Here is an 18,168-nt window from a genome sequence, read left to right as displayed (position 1 = left end):
ATTATACCAATCAGTTGCAGGTTAGTGACCATTGAAAGTGTACGGTTTATTGTTCTGCCATATAGGCATGGGTTGAAGACACCCTCTAGCTTATTCTTTTCAAGGAAGTAAAATAAGTAGAAAATAAATCCTGGAGTGAAATACCTGCCCCATTAAAATAATTGGTGCATTGACTTTAGTGGGATCAGGATTTCACTGCTGGAGTGCAGGTTAAATAATGTAGATTCAAGAACTAGAAACAGTGCCTGATTTCAGATCTGCCAGAGCCCCAGATCAGTCCTTTATGGTCATTCCATAGAAGTGGAAATGATTTTATCTTCCATATTTTGTAACTAAGTGGTGACACATCAATTGAGTTACGGTGTAATAATTCATATTTTATTAATCATCTACACATGAAGGTGTGCATTCAGTACATCACAGTTCATAACCTAGAGCTTCTTAAAATGATTTTTTCTTTAAAAATACTTTTAGGAAACTTTGGTTTATTAAACATCTCTCCTTCCAGTTTGGCAGAATGACCGTACCCCACATTAAGCGGTTGGGACAATTGTTGCTCCTTTAAGGGTGATTAGAGAGCAGAAGGTGTGTTGCCCCCTTTAAGGACAGCTAGAGAACTAGTGAGTTAATTGCAACATGGAGGCAGCTGCATCCCAGGTCCATGTGGGGACACTGATCCATCCCACCAGCAGGTGATCAGAGAGAGGAGGACTATTTATGTCTATGTCTGGACAGTGAAAGCCCTCTTTTCACCTGAACAGGCTGTGCAGCACCCGCCCTCCTGCACATGGAAGTATTTGAAACACCAGGTTTTTGTTACGATTTGCTTTGGGCATTTTGCTAGTCACTCCTTTCTTGGGGGGCTGAGAAAGAATTTTTTCTTCACTGCCATATTGGCCATGGCAAGGGTTGGGGTTTGAGGGGCAGGGGCAAAGAATGAAAGGAGGGTTAGGCTGTGATCTTGCAATTCATTATGTAAGCTTGGGGCAGATGTCCAGTGCAGGTACTTAGTAGGGATTGGATATGGTGATCAGCTAAAATAGATTGGGAAGGGATTTAAAAGGGAGATTCTTTAAAGGACTGGAAATGGTGTGATGATGGGGGATTTGTGGCTCCTCTGACTGGTATGGCAAGGAGTCAACCCCACACCTCCTTTATAGCCTCCCATAATCCTCATTTAAGGGTTGGGAGAGGCAGCAGTGGGATGCTGGGGGACCAGGATGGGTAATGGGGAAGGGTTGTCGGCAGCTCCTTGAGCATATGTAAATGATTATGGAATTACCTGCATTGTACGATTTTATCTGCTGCATATTCCCAGATATTTAGGAATAAAATTGTGGCCTAATTAATCCATATCCAGTGCCTTCTGTCCTCCTTCTGGCATAGCCAGACAAGTGCACTATCCAATCAAACCTTGCTTAGGTATTTTTAATAAGCTTTTCTGTTCTCCATCAGACTCCAAGCAGAGACTGATAGCTCTTGTAACAACTGTAAGGGTATGTCAGGACTCCCAGAGTGCTGCTCCCCATTTATTGCATAACATACACATTACTTTCTGCCACACACCAGTTTCCCCCGTCCCCTCTTTTTTTTCTTTTTGTAGACAGTCTTTACGCCTGGTCTACACTAGGAATTTACTTCTGTGTAACTACATCACTCGGGGTGTGAAAAATCCATGTCCATGAGAGAGATAGCTGTACTGACCTAACCCCCAGAGTAGACAGTGCTAGGTAGGTGGAAGAATTCTTCTGTCAACCTAGCTATCGCTTCCTGGAGAGGTGGACTACCTGTGCTGTTGGGAGAGGCCCTTAGTGTTTTAAGTGTAGACATAGTTAACTCGTTTTCTTTGGATTTGGGGGTGGGGATGAGACTGACAAATGGCTGAAACCTGGACCCATAAACTTACATTGGTATAACTAAGTCGCTCAAGGGTGTGAAAAATCCACACCCCGAGTGGTGCAGATATACTGATCTACTCCCTGGTGCAGACAGAGTTATGTCGACAGGAGGGCTTCTCCCATCGACATAGCTATTGCCTCTCTCAGAGTGGATTAACTAAGCCGATGTGAGAAGCGCTGCACTGGTGCAGCTGAGTCACAGCAGTGTTTCAAGTGTAGACCTGCTCTGGGCATCTTCGTAGAATGAAAGGAATTAGTCATCGGTAAGGCACTACTTCATCTAGTGGTGGCAGTGTTTTTTTTTAAAGATACTTTGATATTTACTAAGATATATGAAGGGGAAAAGCAAAAGGTCAGGTCAGATTGTGCGCTTAAGCTATATAAGTGTTCGCTTCCTCTTTAAGTAATTGCCATTCCAAAATCAAGGTGCTGGATGTGTCCGAAAGCAGTATGCTTTAGTAGTATACCTTTGTGAGCTAAGTGCATTGCTATATAATTTAGTTAGAAAACTCCACTTCACAATTTGATTTTGCAATAGTACAGTACACGGCTGCTACTCTGTAACCTATCTTCTTTCTATGTGATGGATTTTTACAGTTACTTTTTGTGTGTCAAACAGCTGGTGATCGTGCTTATATTTATGCATTATGGTCATAGAAAACTTAATCTGAAGCGGTTTAGCAGTTCACAGGGAACAATTTACTATACAGTTGCTTTAAGTTTTTAGGGACTTCAAATTTCTAGTTGCATGCCTTTTAATAACATTCTACCATTCAGGAAGATGAAGCAGTTGCCTTTCACAGTGTGGCAGTATTCAAGTCAATGTGCAGTTTCTTAGTTTGGTATAAACCCAGGTCACAAATGAGCAGTGCATCACAAAACCACTGCATGTGGAATATGCAGTATCAGATAGGAATGCTGGTTTGAATAGACTTTCTGCATAGTTTGTCATTATTACTTGATTACTTAAGTAGAGAATGTTACATTGAAACCCCAAGGTTGATTTCCACAGGTTCTGAGTACGCATAGCTCCCATTGCTCAGCACTTTAGAAAACTGGGCCACAAGTGTTGAAACTGCTCTTTATAAATCAACATTCTAAATATTAAGTTATATAGAACTTATTATGCCATAGGTGAAACTAAATTATGGGTTTTCATTTTTCTTATTTCAGCAAACTTTTGTCCACCATTCTGTATCTATTTTTAATTATTCAAATGGATGCTTCTGCTAAAAATTTCAGTGAGACCAGTTTCTTATACATCTCAATACCCTCCTTGTATTCAATAGTTAGGCAGAGAGGAGGGACAGTGCAGAATATACATACACATTTGTGATCACAAACAAACTCAGTTCCCTTGGTTAGGAGTTGGCAGTTGGCCCAACTATGAAGCTGAGATTTTCCTCTCTTGTTGCTCTCATTTCAGAATTCTGAAAGATTTTCTCACCCCCACAAAGATAGGAGGGAATTTAAAAAAAAAAAAAAAAGAGAGAGAGAAATCATTTAATTTTTCAGCTGGTAAATATTGAAAGCCTGTTTACCAATGATCCAGTGATGTTTCCAAACCCTCTAGTATAATCATGTTGCTTTCTCAGTCCTATACAGAAAACATATGGCAGACAAACAATGGGCCTGAACTTACAATGGGCTCCACATGTGTGTAGGCCTCTGCCTCCAGGGTGTTAACTGCAGAATTGATGGAAACACTGTAAAGCATAGAAATCCTTGCTAGCTGAGCCTAATGCAAGTTTGGGGCTTCTATACATTTGTTTCATTTCAAAGTTCATATACTGAATAATTGTTACATGTATAAAATTACACTTTGTGAAACTTAACATTGAAATATTTGCATGCATATTAATTTTTCTAAAAAATCCATGAAATACTTTTAAAATCTCATCTGCCATTGGCTTGCTTGGGCAAGTCACTTCACCTTCTGTGCCCCAGTTTACCCAACTGTAAATTGGGGATAGTGATGTCACAGTTTGAGGATAACTGCTCCTATATTCTCCCTCTGTGGTCTCCGGAGGACCCTGGGTTAAGGTGTCTGGTTCCTAGGTGCTATCTCTCTTGGGCAGAGACCCCTGACTTTCTTCCTACTGACTGGGGTCTGTGTGTGAACAGCTCCCTGCCTTACACTGTGGATATCCCCAGCAAGTCTGTCTGCACAAAGGTTGTCATCACCTATGCCTTGCTTTCTCTCTGAGGCCTATGAGCAGCAGTGTATTGTCAACAGTTACAAGTTCCCACACAGTTTTTTGTAAGCAAACCTGTTTGTTTACATTACAGAGAAAACATTGCTGAACAAGTTATTATGGTCTCTACTAGTATTCCAGTTATGAGATTTATCCCTCCAAGTCTCTGTGATGCCAATTAAGTGCTGCATATCACATATACTGCACAACCATCTCTAACCTGACATTCAAAATTGACATTCAGAGAAAACCTTACAGTTGCCTGTATATTGGCATGCAGAACTGTGATACATATTAATGCCTTTTCAAGATATTTAGCTATGCTACATGTCACAAACTAACTCTAGACCAAAATAACTGTGTGGGTGATGGGAAATAAAACAAAGCTTTGTCCTCGGTATCAGATGGTTCTGTGGTTGTAAAGTGTTGAGTCCAGAGTTACTCCACACAGTCTGTACCAAACAAAACTGACACACTAAACGTGATTGCTAAATTCCTTAACCATCATCCACTCATGTGGGTATCAGATGTCCATGTACACTAAACAGCTACTGCGTGTCACTGTTTACTGAGGGTTGGAGGTTCAAAATAAACAAAAAAAGTCACTAGTATGGAGCAGAGTGTAAGGCATCTTTGTTTCATTGTGCCAGCCTTTAAGTCTCTTTAATTTAAGGGGAGACACTATCATCATGCTCCCCCAAGTACTGCACTAGGTTTACTTTATTTCTGATAGCAACAGGCTGCTCTGTAATACTGTATGTGGTATTATTTACTATTTGAAACTGCAGTAATCAGTAGTTTGCTGCAATTCTTTTTTTACAAATATTGTGAGACAAATGTGTCAACTTCTTAAGTTTTTTTTAAATTAATTTCTGCAATTATGTTCTAATAATGATGAGACTTACTTAGATACCATAGATAATTACAGGTTTTTTAGTTTTAGTGCCATATTTTCTGTTTTGTTTACTAGTGCCATCTTCCAAATCCATTGCTAATAGCATTTAAATGCACTGGACATTGTAAAAATGAACGCATCCGATGAAGTGAGCTCTGGCTTACGAAAGCTTATACTCAAATAAATTTGTTAGTCTCTAAGGTGCCACAAGTCCTCCTTTTCTTTTTGCGATACAGGCTAACACTGCTGCTACTCTGAAACCTAGGATATTAAAAGTTTCAGTAGATAACTGAAAATCTTTTAAGGCATAAAGAGCTAAAATCCATAACAGAATATAAGTGTAGACTTAAAAGTTTCAAGAAAATCTGTTTGATATCATTGACCTAATACATGTCAGTTCTGTGAAGTTTTTCATCTAAGGATCTTAAAGTACTTCATGAACTTTAATGAGTTAAGCTTCACAACACACCTCCCGAGAGATTTTTCCACCAGTTTATCAGTCTGTAAAGCAGGCATGAGAGAGTAATTCACTTGCCCAGGGTCACATAGAAACTCTGTGGCAGAGCTGGGGCAAGAACCTTTGATCTCATGACTTCCATTTTCATGCTTTAACCACAAGATCCTGTTGCTTCATATATTTTCAAAGAAAATATGAAAATCATTTCCTCCTTCACTTGCCATCCTCTAAATGCAGCAGAGGGTTGCACCATTAACAACTAAAGTAGTGCAGTGAATATAGCTCTTTGTATGTCCTTGAAGAACTTTCTCTTGTTTTTACTGTACTTTCTCTGTCCTGTGCTGATTGGCTGTTAGGTCCAACTCTTTGTCTCCCTCAGTCTCTTCACCTCAGCATCACTCCACTCCTGCCCCTCTTACCTCTTCTTCCCTACCCTGTCCCCTCTGCCCCTCCATCCCTTCTTCCCTGTCCCCTCTTATTTCCCATTTTTTTTATTTAGCTTGTCCCCTCCTCAATATACCCACCTAAAAGAGGGGAAAAAAAGAGAAACGTGGAACTAACATACTGTTTGCCATCATCACATTATTCACTCTGTTTGTGTGTTATCCTTCTTTTCCCCCACCCTGTCTCTCTCTTGTCTATTTAGTTTGTAAGCTCTTTGGGGGCAGGGACTTTTTTGTTCAGTGCATGTAAAGTGCCTAGCAGAATGGGGTTCTGGCCCTAGACTGGGGGACTTAAGTCCTATAATACAAATAATAAATATTTTTTTTAAAGTATGCTATTTTAGGTGAGTCATGTCAGCTGCTTCAGGAGTAGTGCACAGTCTTGGCAATGGCCTTAGCAGATACAAATACTTTCAATTCCCTTTTAAAACTGATGTGCAACAATCAAACTCAAGCTACAAAATAGTAAATGGATGTCCTAATGTGAGTTGTGTAAATACGTACTGAATTATTTTATTTTAAGGTATAACAACTATGCAGGGGAAATGGCCATCGTGTGTTCTACCAAAATTTAAATATGGAATTCATTCAAAAATCTCAACTATAGAAATATTTAATTCTGCAGTCAGATACCAGAACTCTCCAAAGACACTTTTGGCAAGTTTAGTACCAAGAATGTACAAATAAGCAACAATATTAGTTTAAAAGATCATCCCTTCTCCCCTAGGCTATGTGATCAGTTTCTCCTTTATCTTGCTACTCCTACATCTTTTGCATGCAGCGTTGTTTGTTTGTGCTGGTTTTATTTCCCATGGACAGCCTGAAAATGTTTGGATAATGGCATCCCATGTATAACTGGTTGGAGTCATATATTATTCCTGTTTGCTCACCTGGGAGAACAACCTTAAAGTACATTGGATAGAGTAGTGAGAATGTAACTTTAACATGTTGTATGTAGAGCTTAATTCCTCCTTTATGGCTGCTTTTGTGGCAGACCAGCCATGCTCTTGGAATTGTAGAAGACTGAGGCAGCCATACAGACAATCCAATATTACTGTGTAAATGACCTCATTCCTGAGCTGCAAAGACATCCTTCTAGAAGCAAGCTGTGAGTTGGTTTCATTTAGTTAATTTCATTATGTAAATAGTAAAGGAACTGATAGTTATGTAGCTTCAAAGGACGACTAGCCTGAGATAACCAAATCTGAGTCACTAAGGGACATCAAATTAGAATATTATTACTGCTTCAGGGTAGCAAATGGTAGTGGTGTAAGATGCTCTACTTCAGGCTGCTGTTGTCCCTACCCACGCGAGTACCCAGTCCAGTGGACTCCAGTTGGTAATATCAAATAAGGGCCCGTGCTCAGGGTAATGAGCAAAGGCCAACAACGGGTCCAGTGGTTGAGGGCCAAATTCTCCAACAGTAGTGAAGGTGGATGAGCCATGATATATGGACCACAGGGGACAGAAAAAGAACTAGATTTTCTTAAGTCACCCATGCCCCAGGAAGCATCTGTTGGACGAGTCCCAGGGAAAGGGGTTGGGTCCCCCAAAATAAAACACTTTTATGTCTCCCCAGTCCCAAGGAGGCAGAGTGAAATAAAGGGGCAACCAGACATGACAGACCATGACAACAGCACCAGGATAAAAGCTCTGCTACTACCAACTCCAAGAGTTTGACAGAACCAAATCCTGAGCATGAAGTGGTTTGACTGTGTGCAGAATATCACAGTCTTACAATGATCTTGTTTTTCTTCCATTGCTCATTATATTCAAAAGCAGCATTGCATGCTCTTAGTGCATGTCATCAGGATGAACAACCTCCTCCCCCAGCATGCCATGGCTCTTACAATTTAATTTTAATCTTGGGCTAAAAGTCATGTTGAACCTGAATTTTGAAAGATGTCTACTTAAAAGTTTTCAGTCTGCCTGAGTCGTCGTAATTTTTGTGAATTTATGTTTGGATGCTACATTTGTACAACTATATTTAAAATTGGACAAAATTCTGAAAAAAATGTAGTAGAGGGCTATTTTGCTTTGACAGTAGGTGGATTAAATGACCTAGCTGTTTTTCATATCTAATTTCTGTAATTCAAATTCATGTCAAGATCATAAGTTTGCCTTCTGTTCCTCAAATTTTCATTAGTAAAAATCAGCTATTTGCTTTAAAGTCCAAAAACTGTGTCAGCTAAAGCAAGTGAAATATCATTCCAGTTTCATAGTTGAGATTTATGTTTTTTTACTTTTGCATCCAAGAAGGCCAGATTCTGTCACCAGTAAAACTTCTTTCTAAGTAAGGTATTACCTACTCATCATGAATGAAGGTGGCAGTATTGGATCCGTAAAAATTAATTGGTAATCCACTAATTATGGAAGTTGGCTTTTGTAGTTAAATAATTTTCCTTTTTGGTGATCTACAAATGTAAGGATGAACAGCACACTTAATAACTATGATAGGGAAGAAGAGGAGTTAATCTGCATCTATATTTTTCAAAACGGCAGAGCTAAATAGATTCATAATGGATACAAAGATGATGGAATTGAGCATGTTTGGAGGTATACTTGCTAAAATGGTTTGGAATTAATGACCATTTTTTCTCAATTTCAAAAGGCCAGCATGAGTATGTACTGTTCCCTCATTTGTTTCATAGTTAAACTAAAAAAAAGTAGAGGACGTAGTTTCTGTATTTGTCATTACTCCAGTTGAAGAGCCCAGTTGACATGGGCCTACTAGTAGATTTAATAGTCACTGAAAAACATGTTCAGATTACTAGTATAAAAAAATGGAACTATCCAACACTCCCATTACCCCAAAAAGAATTGATGGAGGTGCTCTGTAAAAGTGGATGTTAATATGATGATCTTTCAACGGAACTCTCCATAGGAGGAGAACTGTTACCAACGTTATTTGGAACCATATGTTTGCCATTATCTAGTAACAGGTCCAGCGTGCTGGATAGAACAGCTCTGTAAAAACAATTATCACTTCACTTATTTGATTTTCTACCAAGGTAAACTGAAATCGACATGAGTTATGATGCTGTGTAGGAACTTGGATCCTGTGTTGTCTTGAGTCAGCTGTTAAATTTAAGTTCATTCTCAGTTTTCTAAGAGCAGATGATGTGTAGTATGGCTTTAGAGGGGAAATTAATTAAATGAAGATGCTGGCTGTCTAAAGAATGATCTGTCATTAAAGGATGATGTAGTATAGAAATCATCTGATCATTTAGGAGTGGAATATATGTTTACAATGCCTTTGTCATAAATCTTGATTTTTAGTAAGACTTTTGACAGAAGCCCACAACACATTCTCATAAGCAAACTACAAAAATGTGGTCTAGTAAGGTCGATGCACAGCTAGTTAAAAGACCATACTCAGTTATCAATAGTTTGCTGTCAAACTGGGAGGGCATATCTTGTGGAGTCCCTCAGGAGCCAGTCATAGGTCCGGTACTAGTCAGTAGTTTCATTAATGACTTGAATAATGGAGTAGAGAGAATGCTTATGAAATTTGCAGATGACCCAAACTGGGAGGGGTCGAAAGCACATTATTAGAATTCAGAAAGACCTTGACAAATTGGAGAATTCGTATGAAATCAAGTAGATGAAATTCAGTAAAGACAAGTTCAAAGTCATTCACTTAGGAAGGAAAAATCAAATGCCCAACTACAAAATGAGGAATAACTGACTAACAGTACTGCTGAAAAGGATCGTAGGGTTCTAGTGGGTCACAAATGGGATATGTACCAACACTGTGATGCAGTTGCTAAAAGAGCTAATATCATTATAGGGTATATTAACAGGAGTGTTGTATGTAAGACAAGGGAGGTAAATATCACACTCTGATTGCCACTGGTAAGGCTTCAGCTAGAGTACTGTGTCCATTTCTGGGTTCCACACTTTAAGAAAGATGTGGATACATTGGAGAGGATCTAGAGTAGAGCAAGAAAAATCATAAAAGGTTTAGAATATCTGAACTATGAGGGAAGGTTAAAAAAAAATCTGGGCGTGTTTATTCTTGAGAAAAGAAGACGGGGTCTGGGGAGAGAGATCTGGTAAATCTTCAAATATGTTAAGGGCTATAGCTGCGATCGGGTGCTAGGCTGGGGTCCCGTGGCCATGGCCAGGGCCAGAGCCGCTATGGCGTGATGGGGGGCCGGGGCCAGAGCTGCAGCGGGGGGCTGGGAGAGAAACCACGGCCGGGAGTGGGGCCAGTGCTGCAGCTGGGCGGGGAGGGAGCGCCACCCAGCCCTGATCTGCCCACAGCTCCACCTTGGTCCCCTCCTTCTCATGGCCCCAGGTTCCTGACTGTGACTCCACCTGCAGCACTAGCACCACTCATGGCTGTGGTTCTGCTCCCATGGCTGGAAGTGGTCCGGGGCCAGAGCTGCAACTGGGACTGTGGTCAGGAGTGGGGCCACGGTCGGGACCAGGGCCAGGAGTGGAGTTGTGGGCAGAGTGGGGCTGGGTGGCACTCCCTCCCCACTCTCTGTGGGGGCTGGCCCAGGCCCTGCTGCACCCCCTCCCCCAAATGTTCCTCCAAGTCTCCTGGGGGGGGAGGGTGGCATAGGGCACCTCACAGTTTGGGGACCACTGGCTTATACAAAGGTAATTCCTAATTTTTAAAAAATTAGGTCAAACTGCTGTTTACAGTCTTGCTGCGTAAACCTCTAATATTTTCTAGAATATAGGAGATTAGTGGCCTAGTTCTCTAAAATATTAAGTAAATTAAAACGGTGTCAGTAAGTAGATAGCAAAGGAACATATATGGTCCTATTCTGCTCCCATTGAAATTCATGGAAAAACTCTCCAGAGGGCCTATCTATGTTGCCCTTTGCATCTGCCAGGACTATATCAACTTCCTTTGGTAAAAGTTACTTTTGTCTACATCAGATCCATCAATTCACTTGTAAAGTAGCACCAAGTTTTGTGGCCAGTGTTAGTTTGAGGTACGTATAAAATGCCTTATATAGTAGGGTTGAATGTGCTTCATGATAATCACAGGTTTCAGAGTAGCAGCCGTGTTAGTCTGTATTCGCAAAAAGAAAAGGAGTACTTGTGGCACCTTAGAGACTAACAAATTTATTAGAGCATAAGCTTTCGTGAGCTACAGCTCACTTCATCGAATGCATCCGATGAAGTGAGCTGTAGCTCACGAAAGCTTATGCTCTAATAAATTTGTTAGTCTCTAAGGTGCCACAAGTACTCCTTTTCTCTTCATGATAATGTTTACTTTCTCCTTTAGTTTTAAGTGGGAATTTTTTTTACCTAGAGACAATTGGCATAGCCATACTTCATGCAACAGAAAAGGCTATGCCAATTGTTCTTCCTAAACAGAGAATAAATATTTAAGAACTTGAGGGATCCCATACTTAGTATCCAAAAATACTGTTTGAATGCTGGAAAACTTAGATTAGATTTCAAGGATTAGGGAGTCCCAGTTTACATTCTTAGCTTCATAACAGTTACAGTGAGGAGTGGATTTACAATTTTTACTAAAATATTAGCAAGCTGAATATTGAATGACCATATCGAACATTTTGTGAATTTCATAATTCTTACAAGGAAAAACTGGTTATTCATAATTAGTAGGTTAACCTTTCATTTGAAAAAAAATAAGACTCCACACAGTCTCCCATGACCTGAATTTCCTCAAAAATGTGTGTTCTGAAATGTCCTGGAACAATCAGAGGAATATTAAAGTTCGTTGCTCCTTTTAAAGCAGTATCCCCCAGTTTGTTACTTTAACTGGAGTTACTAAACACTTCAGTTCAAACATAATGCTGGATTGGTATAAAACCAGAATAAAAATAAAACAATCTTATTTAATTCCAAAGAAAGAGATTTTAAGTGAGTACAAATATAAGGAATACTGTCAGAATGGTTACAAGAGAAACTTAACAAGCTAGACTTGGTTCAAGATGAAATCCTACCTATTTTTCCATCAAGATGACTGACTGACCTCCTGGATCAGGAACTGTCCCCCAGAGTGAAAGGGCTGATACTTTTTGTTGTCTTAGGTAAAGATAGATAAAAAGAGGGGCAAAGAAATTCAAAGTTTATAGTTCAGTGAACTTTTTAAATGGATTCTTCTGAGGGTTACCCCTCGATAAAGTTCATTCAAGCCATGAGGAAGGTGACATGGGGTCTTCTGGTGAAGGAAGTTTCCTGCTGGGGTTGTCTGATAACATACTAATTATTTAATTCCTGCCCCCTCTGGTGCAATTGAATGAACATTGACAATGACATCTAATCTCTTTCCCTGCCATGATAGTATGAGGTTTGCCTCCATCTCTTTTTAATTTGATGGATCTGTTTATGCGATACATAAATACATTCTCATTGTCTTTCAAAGTACTTTGGAAGTAACTCCCCGGTGGGGAAATTGCATTCCTTTGTCTAGAGTGGGGTAACTCCTGTTTGGCTGGCAAACATATTTTTAAAATTATAACTTCAGTTTATATCCATAACTTTTCATCAGTTGCTTGCACCTATGTGACAGTATTAATAAACAGTGAGTTATGAGTTTTTCATTGACACCTTGCATGACACTTATCAGACATTAAGGAATTGTGGTACACTTGAACTGGTTATGCCAGTTTATTACCAGATATCTGAGTGCACCTTCCCCTCTGCCCTTAGGCTGCTGTTAATATCACAGGACTTTTTGTCCGGTGTTAGTACAGCGCCTAGCACAATGGGGTCCTGATCTATGACTGGGGCTCCCTAAGCACTACAATAATACAAATAATAATAATGCTCACATATTAGCACTTACATTTCATAATTTCTATACTGAGAAAATTTACTGAACCTCAGACCATTGTAAAATTTATTTTAATAAATAACTCTCAGTTAAAGAGAGAGGATATCTTTCAACTGTACTTCTGAGCATATTATACTTTAAAGCTAGTTTTATTAATAGGCTATCCATTGTCCACTGTCCATAAACACAATTTTTTGGAACCTCAGAAAAATTATCGGCTAGTGGTAAGGAAAAAATGTTCGGTCTCAAAGTTCAAGAAGCTATACCAGCCTCAAGGATAGGGTGACCAGATGTTTCAATAGTATCGGGGCTGTCCCAGTGTTAGAGGCTTTATTTTGTATATGCAATAATATCCCCTCTCCCCAAAAAGAAAAGTGTCCTGATTTTTCACACTTGCTATATGGTCACCCTAGTCAAGGAAGAAAATATATGTAAATGACAGGGTTGTAAAGGACCTCCTGAGTCTGCTAATCCACCCCGTGTGCTGTGCTGTCTTAATACAAGCTACACCACCATTTAAAGTGAAGTTATGATGTAATAACAAGACATAGTACAATACTCTCATTTTCCTGTCTTCTAAAGAATATGCAGAGCTCCACTCTGTTGCTTTCCTTAGAAAATTGTTCCATAGCAGTAACTAATGTGGGCAGAATCAGGAACATTATGGAGGTATATCCATCTTTACTGCATGTGGATTATTCCCCTCTCCCCCCATATACTGGAGAGTGGAGAGACCTCCTTGTTTTCGAAGAATAGGAATCTAAACAGTGACATACACTCCCTGTGGATACAAAAATTTAGTTGAGGTATCAGAGATAATCCCACAATACTCTGTAGAAACTGTTAAAAGAAAGGGACCATGAGTGTAGGAATTATGTAATTATTACATAACTTTTCTGTATTTAAAATTCTTGAGTGGTTTCCTGATGCCTTCAATTTCAAATTTAGAATGATGATGATGTAGGAAGTCATTGAGAGACAACAAATACAGTAGAACCTCAGAGTTACAAACACCAGACTTACGAACTGACCGGTCAACCATACAGCTCACTTGGAAACAGAAGTATGCAATCAGATTGTGCCAGAGGGACCCCCCTCCCCCCTCGAAAAAAAAGCAATTACAGTACAGTGCAGTGTTTAAACATAAACTATTTTTTAAAAAAAGGGAAAGTTTTTTTTAAAAAGATTTGCTTTCCAATGTGAGGAAACTGTTCCTGTGCTTGTTTCATTTAACAGTTCAGAGTTATGAACAACCTCCAGTCTCAAGGTGAAAAGGAGTACTTGTGGCACCTTAGAGACTAACAAATTTATTAGAGCATAAGCTTTTGTGAGCTACAGCTCACTTCATCGGATACATTTGAGCTGTAGCTCACGAAAGCTTATGCTCTAATAAATTTGTTAGTCTCTAAGGTGCCACAAGTACTCCTTTTCTTTTTGCGAATACAGACTAACACGGCTGCTACTCTGAAACCAGTCTCAAGGTGTTCCTAACTCTGAGGTTCTACTCTATGGTGCATTTTTTTAGTTGCTTTTAAGAGTAAAACTTCAATGTCTTTTGAGTTACCTTCTTTATTTTAATCTGCTTGAAATCAATCCTTCTCTAATTTAGGTAAGAAATTAATATGTAGTGTTGACTTCTTAGAGGAAATATTATTTACATATATTATCAAATTCTTGGTTTCAGCAATTTATAATAATGTATTTTTGTTTGAATTTTTAAATACTCTTAAAACTGGAGTTTCTTTCTTCCAGCGGCATATGAATTTCTCCTACTTATATAATATTTTAATACAGAAGTTTAAGTGAGGAATCACTTACATTTCAGGCACAAATAAATTGGTTATAACTCTGATCCTGACTCCTTTTTTTTCTTTTGACATGAACCTGCTAACCTAAGACCATTGGAGGTCTTTGGTTCTGAACCAAAAAAGCAACTATTTAAATTGTGATACCAGCATAATTGTGTGTTTATTATTGAAACCCATAGTGGGGAAGGAATCTGCTAGGAAAAGAGACAGTGTCAACTCTGAATTAAATGCAGGATGTAGGACTGAGTTTTGAATGTGGAACTCTGAAATTTACACACCATAGCTCCAGCTTTGTGATGATAAAGACCAAATCCATTCCAACAGTCCATTTTTTATTTCTCTTTGCATATAGCTATGCCCTGCAAATGGCTGACCTTATGGGCTTGATTGAAGTTAATGGAAATCTTTCCACTAATCTCAGTGAGACAATGGAGAATATTAAAATTGTATTGGTCAGAAGACAGTGGTTTAAAATTGAGAACAATGTAGGAAGAAATCATAGAAGACAGTATAGATTAACCAAACAGTGTTTATTGGAATAATATAAGCAAAGAAACTTTAGCATCTGTTCTGATTCCCTAGATCACTAAGCAAATGATGGTCAAATCAAAGTTTACAGGAGGACAGTGATGTTTCCTTTGTGTTGACCATTATCCTTTCTAACTCTTTTGATGATTTTTTTTCCTTTGGAAAATAACCTTTAATTATGCTTTCTATATATTCCTATTTGCTTAGACAATATAAAATGCTAAACCATAAATTAATACGGTCTTTTCTTTTGCTACCTAAAATTATATACCGCTTCTGTGTTGGTCTAAAATGCACAAGAGATGGAAGAAAACTCTTCCTTTATAAACAGCCATGATTTGTTGAAAAATTCATTAGCTGAATCCCTCCTCTTCCACCCCAACAAACATATTTTCTAATCCCATCTGTTATGGTTTAGCTGCATAACTCCCAAAATATATCTTTCTCTTTCAGTTGGGGAATTTTCACATTGCTGCTCCTGGCAAGTACCTATTTCCCATCAACTTGCACACGTATTTAAGCCTCCTCAAATTAATTGGCAAGCAGGCATCCAATTCTGACTTCTCAGCCTTCAGTAAGAACCTATTTTCAAAATACCATCTGCCTGAAAATTAGTTATCTAGTAGAACATTTGAAATGAATTAACTTTCTACAATTTAGAGGAGACAGTACTATTCAAATATTTTCTAACTAAAGCATTTTATATATGATGCACTACACTGCTAATAAAACTTTTGTGATAAAATGTAAAGGTTGTAAAAATCCTACTGCTTGCAATCAGTGCAAATATTTCCTATAGTAAAGCATTAAATTTGACTCTGTTCAAGTTTGTCACAACCTTCAGAACAGAAATGCACTCAACTCTTGCAGTATGGTGTGGAAAGAGGAAATGGGCTGGTTCCCCCTTTCCTTAGCTGACCTAGATTAGACCAGTCCTGGGGACAATTTGGGATTATTTAACATTGCTCCTGGCCAGTCTCTTCTCTAGCATTACATTTCGCAAGAGTTTCCCCTCTGTCTCCTAAAACTTCTTTCAAATAGAAATCCTGCATTCTTTCCAAATAAGAGAACCCACTCGTCTCAGATATGTTGTGAAAAAAGTCATTTGTGAAGCACTCGGATACTGTAGTGATGAGCACCTTAGAGTCCACGAGGTATTTGTTGACTTGCTCCTCACACTTTCTAAAATCTTGGGAGATACCCTACTTAAATATACAACTAGGGCTATGTCTACACTGTCACTTATGTCAGTATAGCTTACATTGCTCGGGGGTGTGAATAAACCACCCCCGAGCGACATAAATTACACTGACCTAAGCACCAGTATGGACAGTACTGTGTTGGTGAAAGTGCTTCTCCCACCAACATAGCTTCGTTGAGTGTGGCTTAATTAGGTCAATGGTAGACGTGCAGCTTTGCTGCTGTAAGCTGTCTAGTGTAGCCATAGCCTAGGACATCTCCCAAAACCTTAAAGAATGTGAGTAGCGAGTCAACAAATATCTACAAAAATGGAAATTTAAAAATGCACCTTAAATTGATTACTTCTGTATTCAAGTTTAAAAAGTGAGGGCTCACTTGAAAGGAGGGAAATGCAAAAGAGTAGAAAACAAAACTATGTTTGAGCCACTAGTAGTTACGACTTTTAGGGAAACCCAACATTTAACTTTTTATTACAGTGTTGTGGTTTCATGGTAGGTGTACTACTTTAGTTTGCTGTGTTAAGTCCTTGCCACAAAGAAAAACACAAAGCAAAACAAAAATCCAGTACACGTAGCTAGTGGAAAATAGAGCATATTAAGTTGCTTCTGAAAAAAGATGCTTTTGTTCTGAATATGAAATGAAACTGCAATTTTAAAGCTAGTGGGAAGAATACAAGTTAACTGCATTAATTCATCGAATTCTAAGATCATACCTGATGATCTATTTATTGTGATTTACTGTGAACTATATAAACAGAGTCAGAATTTATTTCTGGCTGAGATTGTCCCATGAACACATAATACTGTCTTAAAGCTAAAAGTGTAAAACTCCTGAATCATGTGCAGTAACCATGGCCTACTGTTACTCCCATCCCAATAGCACACAACTTCACAGGGCTCTCACGAGCAGGTAAATGTTAAACAAGGACAGCTCCTAACGTGGGTAGTCCATCACAAGGCACTTTTTAAAAAAAAAAAAAAAAAAAAAAGTAGAAGGGGAAAAAGAAAGCTTAGACTTTGTCTGCATTGGGGAAATTAACCTGTAATAGGTTCCAGGATCAACACTGTATCTTGCAATAAATCACTCGTCGTCTAGAATAATTATTTTGCTCACAAAGAAAAATGTTTAGATTTTGCTTTTCATTCTGGTAATTCTCAGGTAATTCTCAATTCTTTGTTTGTTTTTGTTTTTGTTTCTTGTTTTTTAAGTGTCCTACTTACCTTTCTTGGACGTACTTCTGTTTGAATGATAGCCTTAGTCTGCATCACCAAACCAACACTACAGCAGAACTGCACATGAACTTAAGGATGCATACAAATCAGCCCAGTGATTTCTTCCTCATTGTTGTAAGGTGGAGGGGAATGAGAATCTTTCCATCTGAATTAGTTCAAGCATCAGTTTTGTTTTTCTTGCCCTTTGCATCTGTTTGAGATCACTTGTATCTTTTATTCATGGATAGGAAACGATGCTATTTTACTTCAACTGTGATTTTCTGACACTAAGCACCCAAGTATTCATACCCTGGCCTACACAATATTATAATAATCTTTGTACAAAATATGTGTTGTGAAGTGAAGTATCATTTGAAAACTAATAACTCACAGATCATTAATGTTCTTGCATGATGTACGTACGCAGCAGCTATCAAGTTATGGATACATACTAGAATTATGACTAAAATGTGTGTAAACCAGGTATGTTTGGGGGTTGATAAACAGGTCTATCCTAAACAAAGTAATGTGTATTTACTTCAGTTTATATATAAGGAATAAATAGGACCATCAGGACAGCAGTGGGAGGAGATGGCAGGAAACACAACAATTTGCCTTTCAGTAAACACAAGTTGGGGAGGAAAGACATGGCGCTTCCTTCACCACCAGACTCCATGTCGCCTTCTTCACAGCTTGAATAAATTTTACTTCCAGTGGTAACCCTCACAAGAATCCATTTCAAAGGTTTACTGCTCTGTAAAGACAGG

General features: G+C 38.7%; 1 protein-coding gene and 1 long non-coding RNA gene across 4 annotated transcripts in view; both read left to right on the top strand.

Annotated features, from left to right (window-relative positions):
* Positions 1 to 18,168, top strand: part of NR3C1 (nuclear receptor subfamily 3 group C member 1) — a 166,878-nt gene that overhangs the window by 23,152 nt on the left and 125,558 nt on the right. The window lies entirely within an intron of this gene.
* LOC122455618 lies at positions 2,240 to 17,154 on the top strand. The gene is made up of 3 exons (XR_006273940.1): positions 2,240 to 2,250; positions 11,134 to 11,139; positions 15,818 to 17,154. It is a non-coding gene; the product is annotated as an uncharacterized LOC122455618 (long non-coding RNA).

Source organism: Dermochelys coriacea, chromosome 8 (assembly GCF_009764565.3).
Source record: "Dermochelys coriacea isolate rDerCor1 chromosome 8, rDerCor1.pri.v4, whole genome shotgun sequence".
NCBI classification, from domain to species: domain Eukaryota; kingdom Metazoa; phylum Chordata; order Testudines; family Dermochelyidae; genus Dermochelys; species Dermochelys coriacea.
The sequence above is the reverse complement of the archived record's forward strand: the minus strand, read 5'-3'. Positions and strand labels throughout refer to the sequence as shown.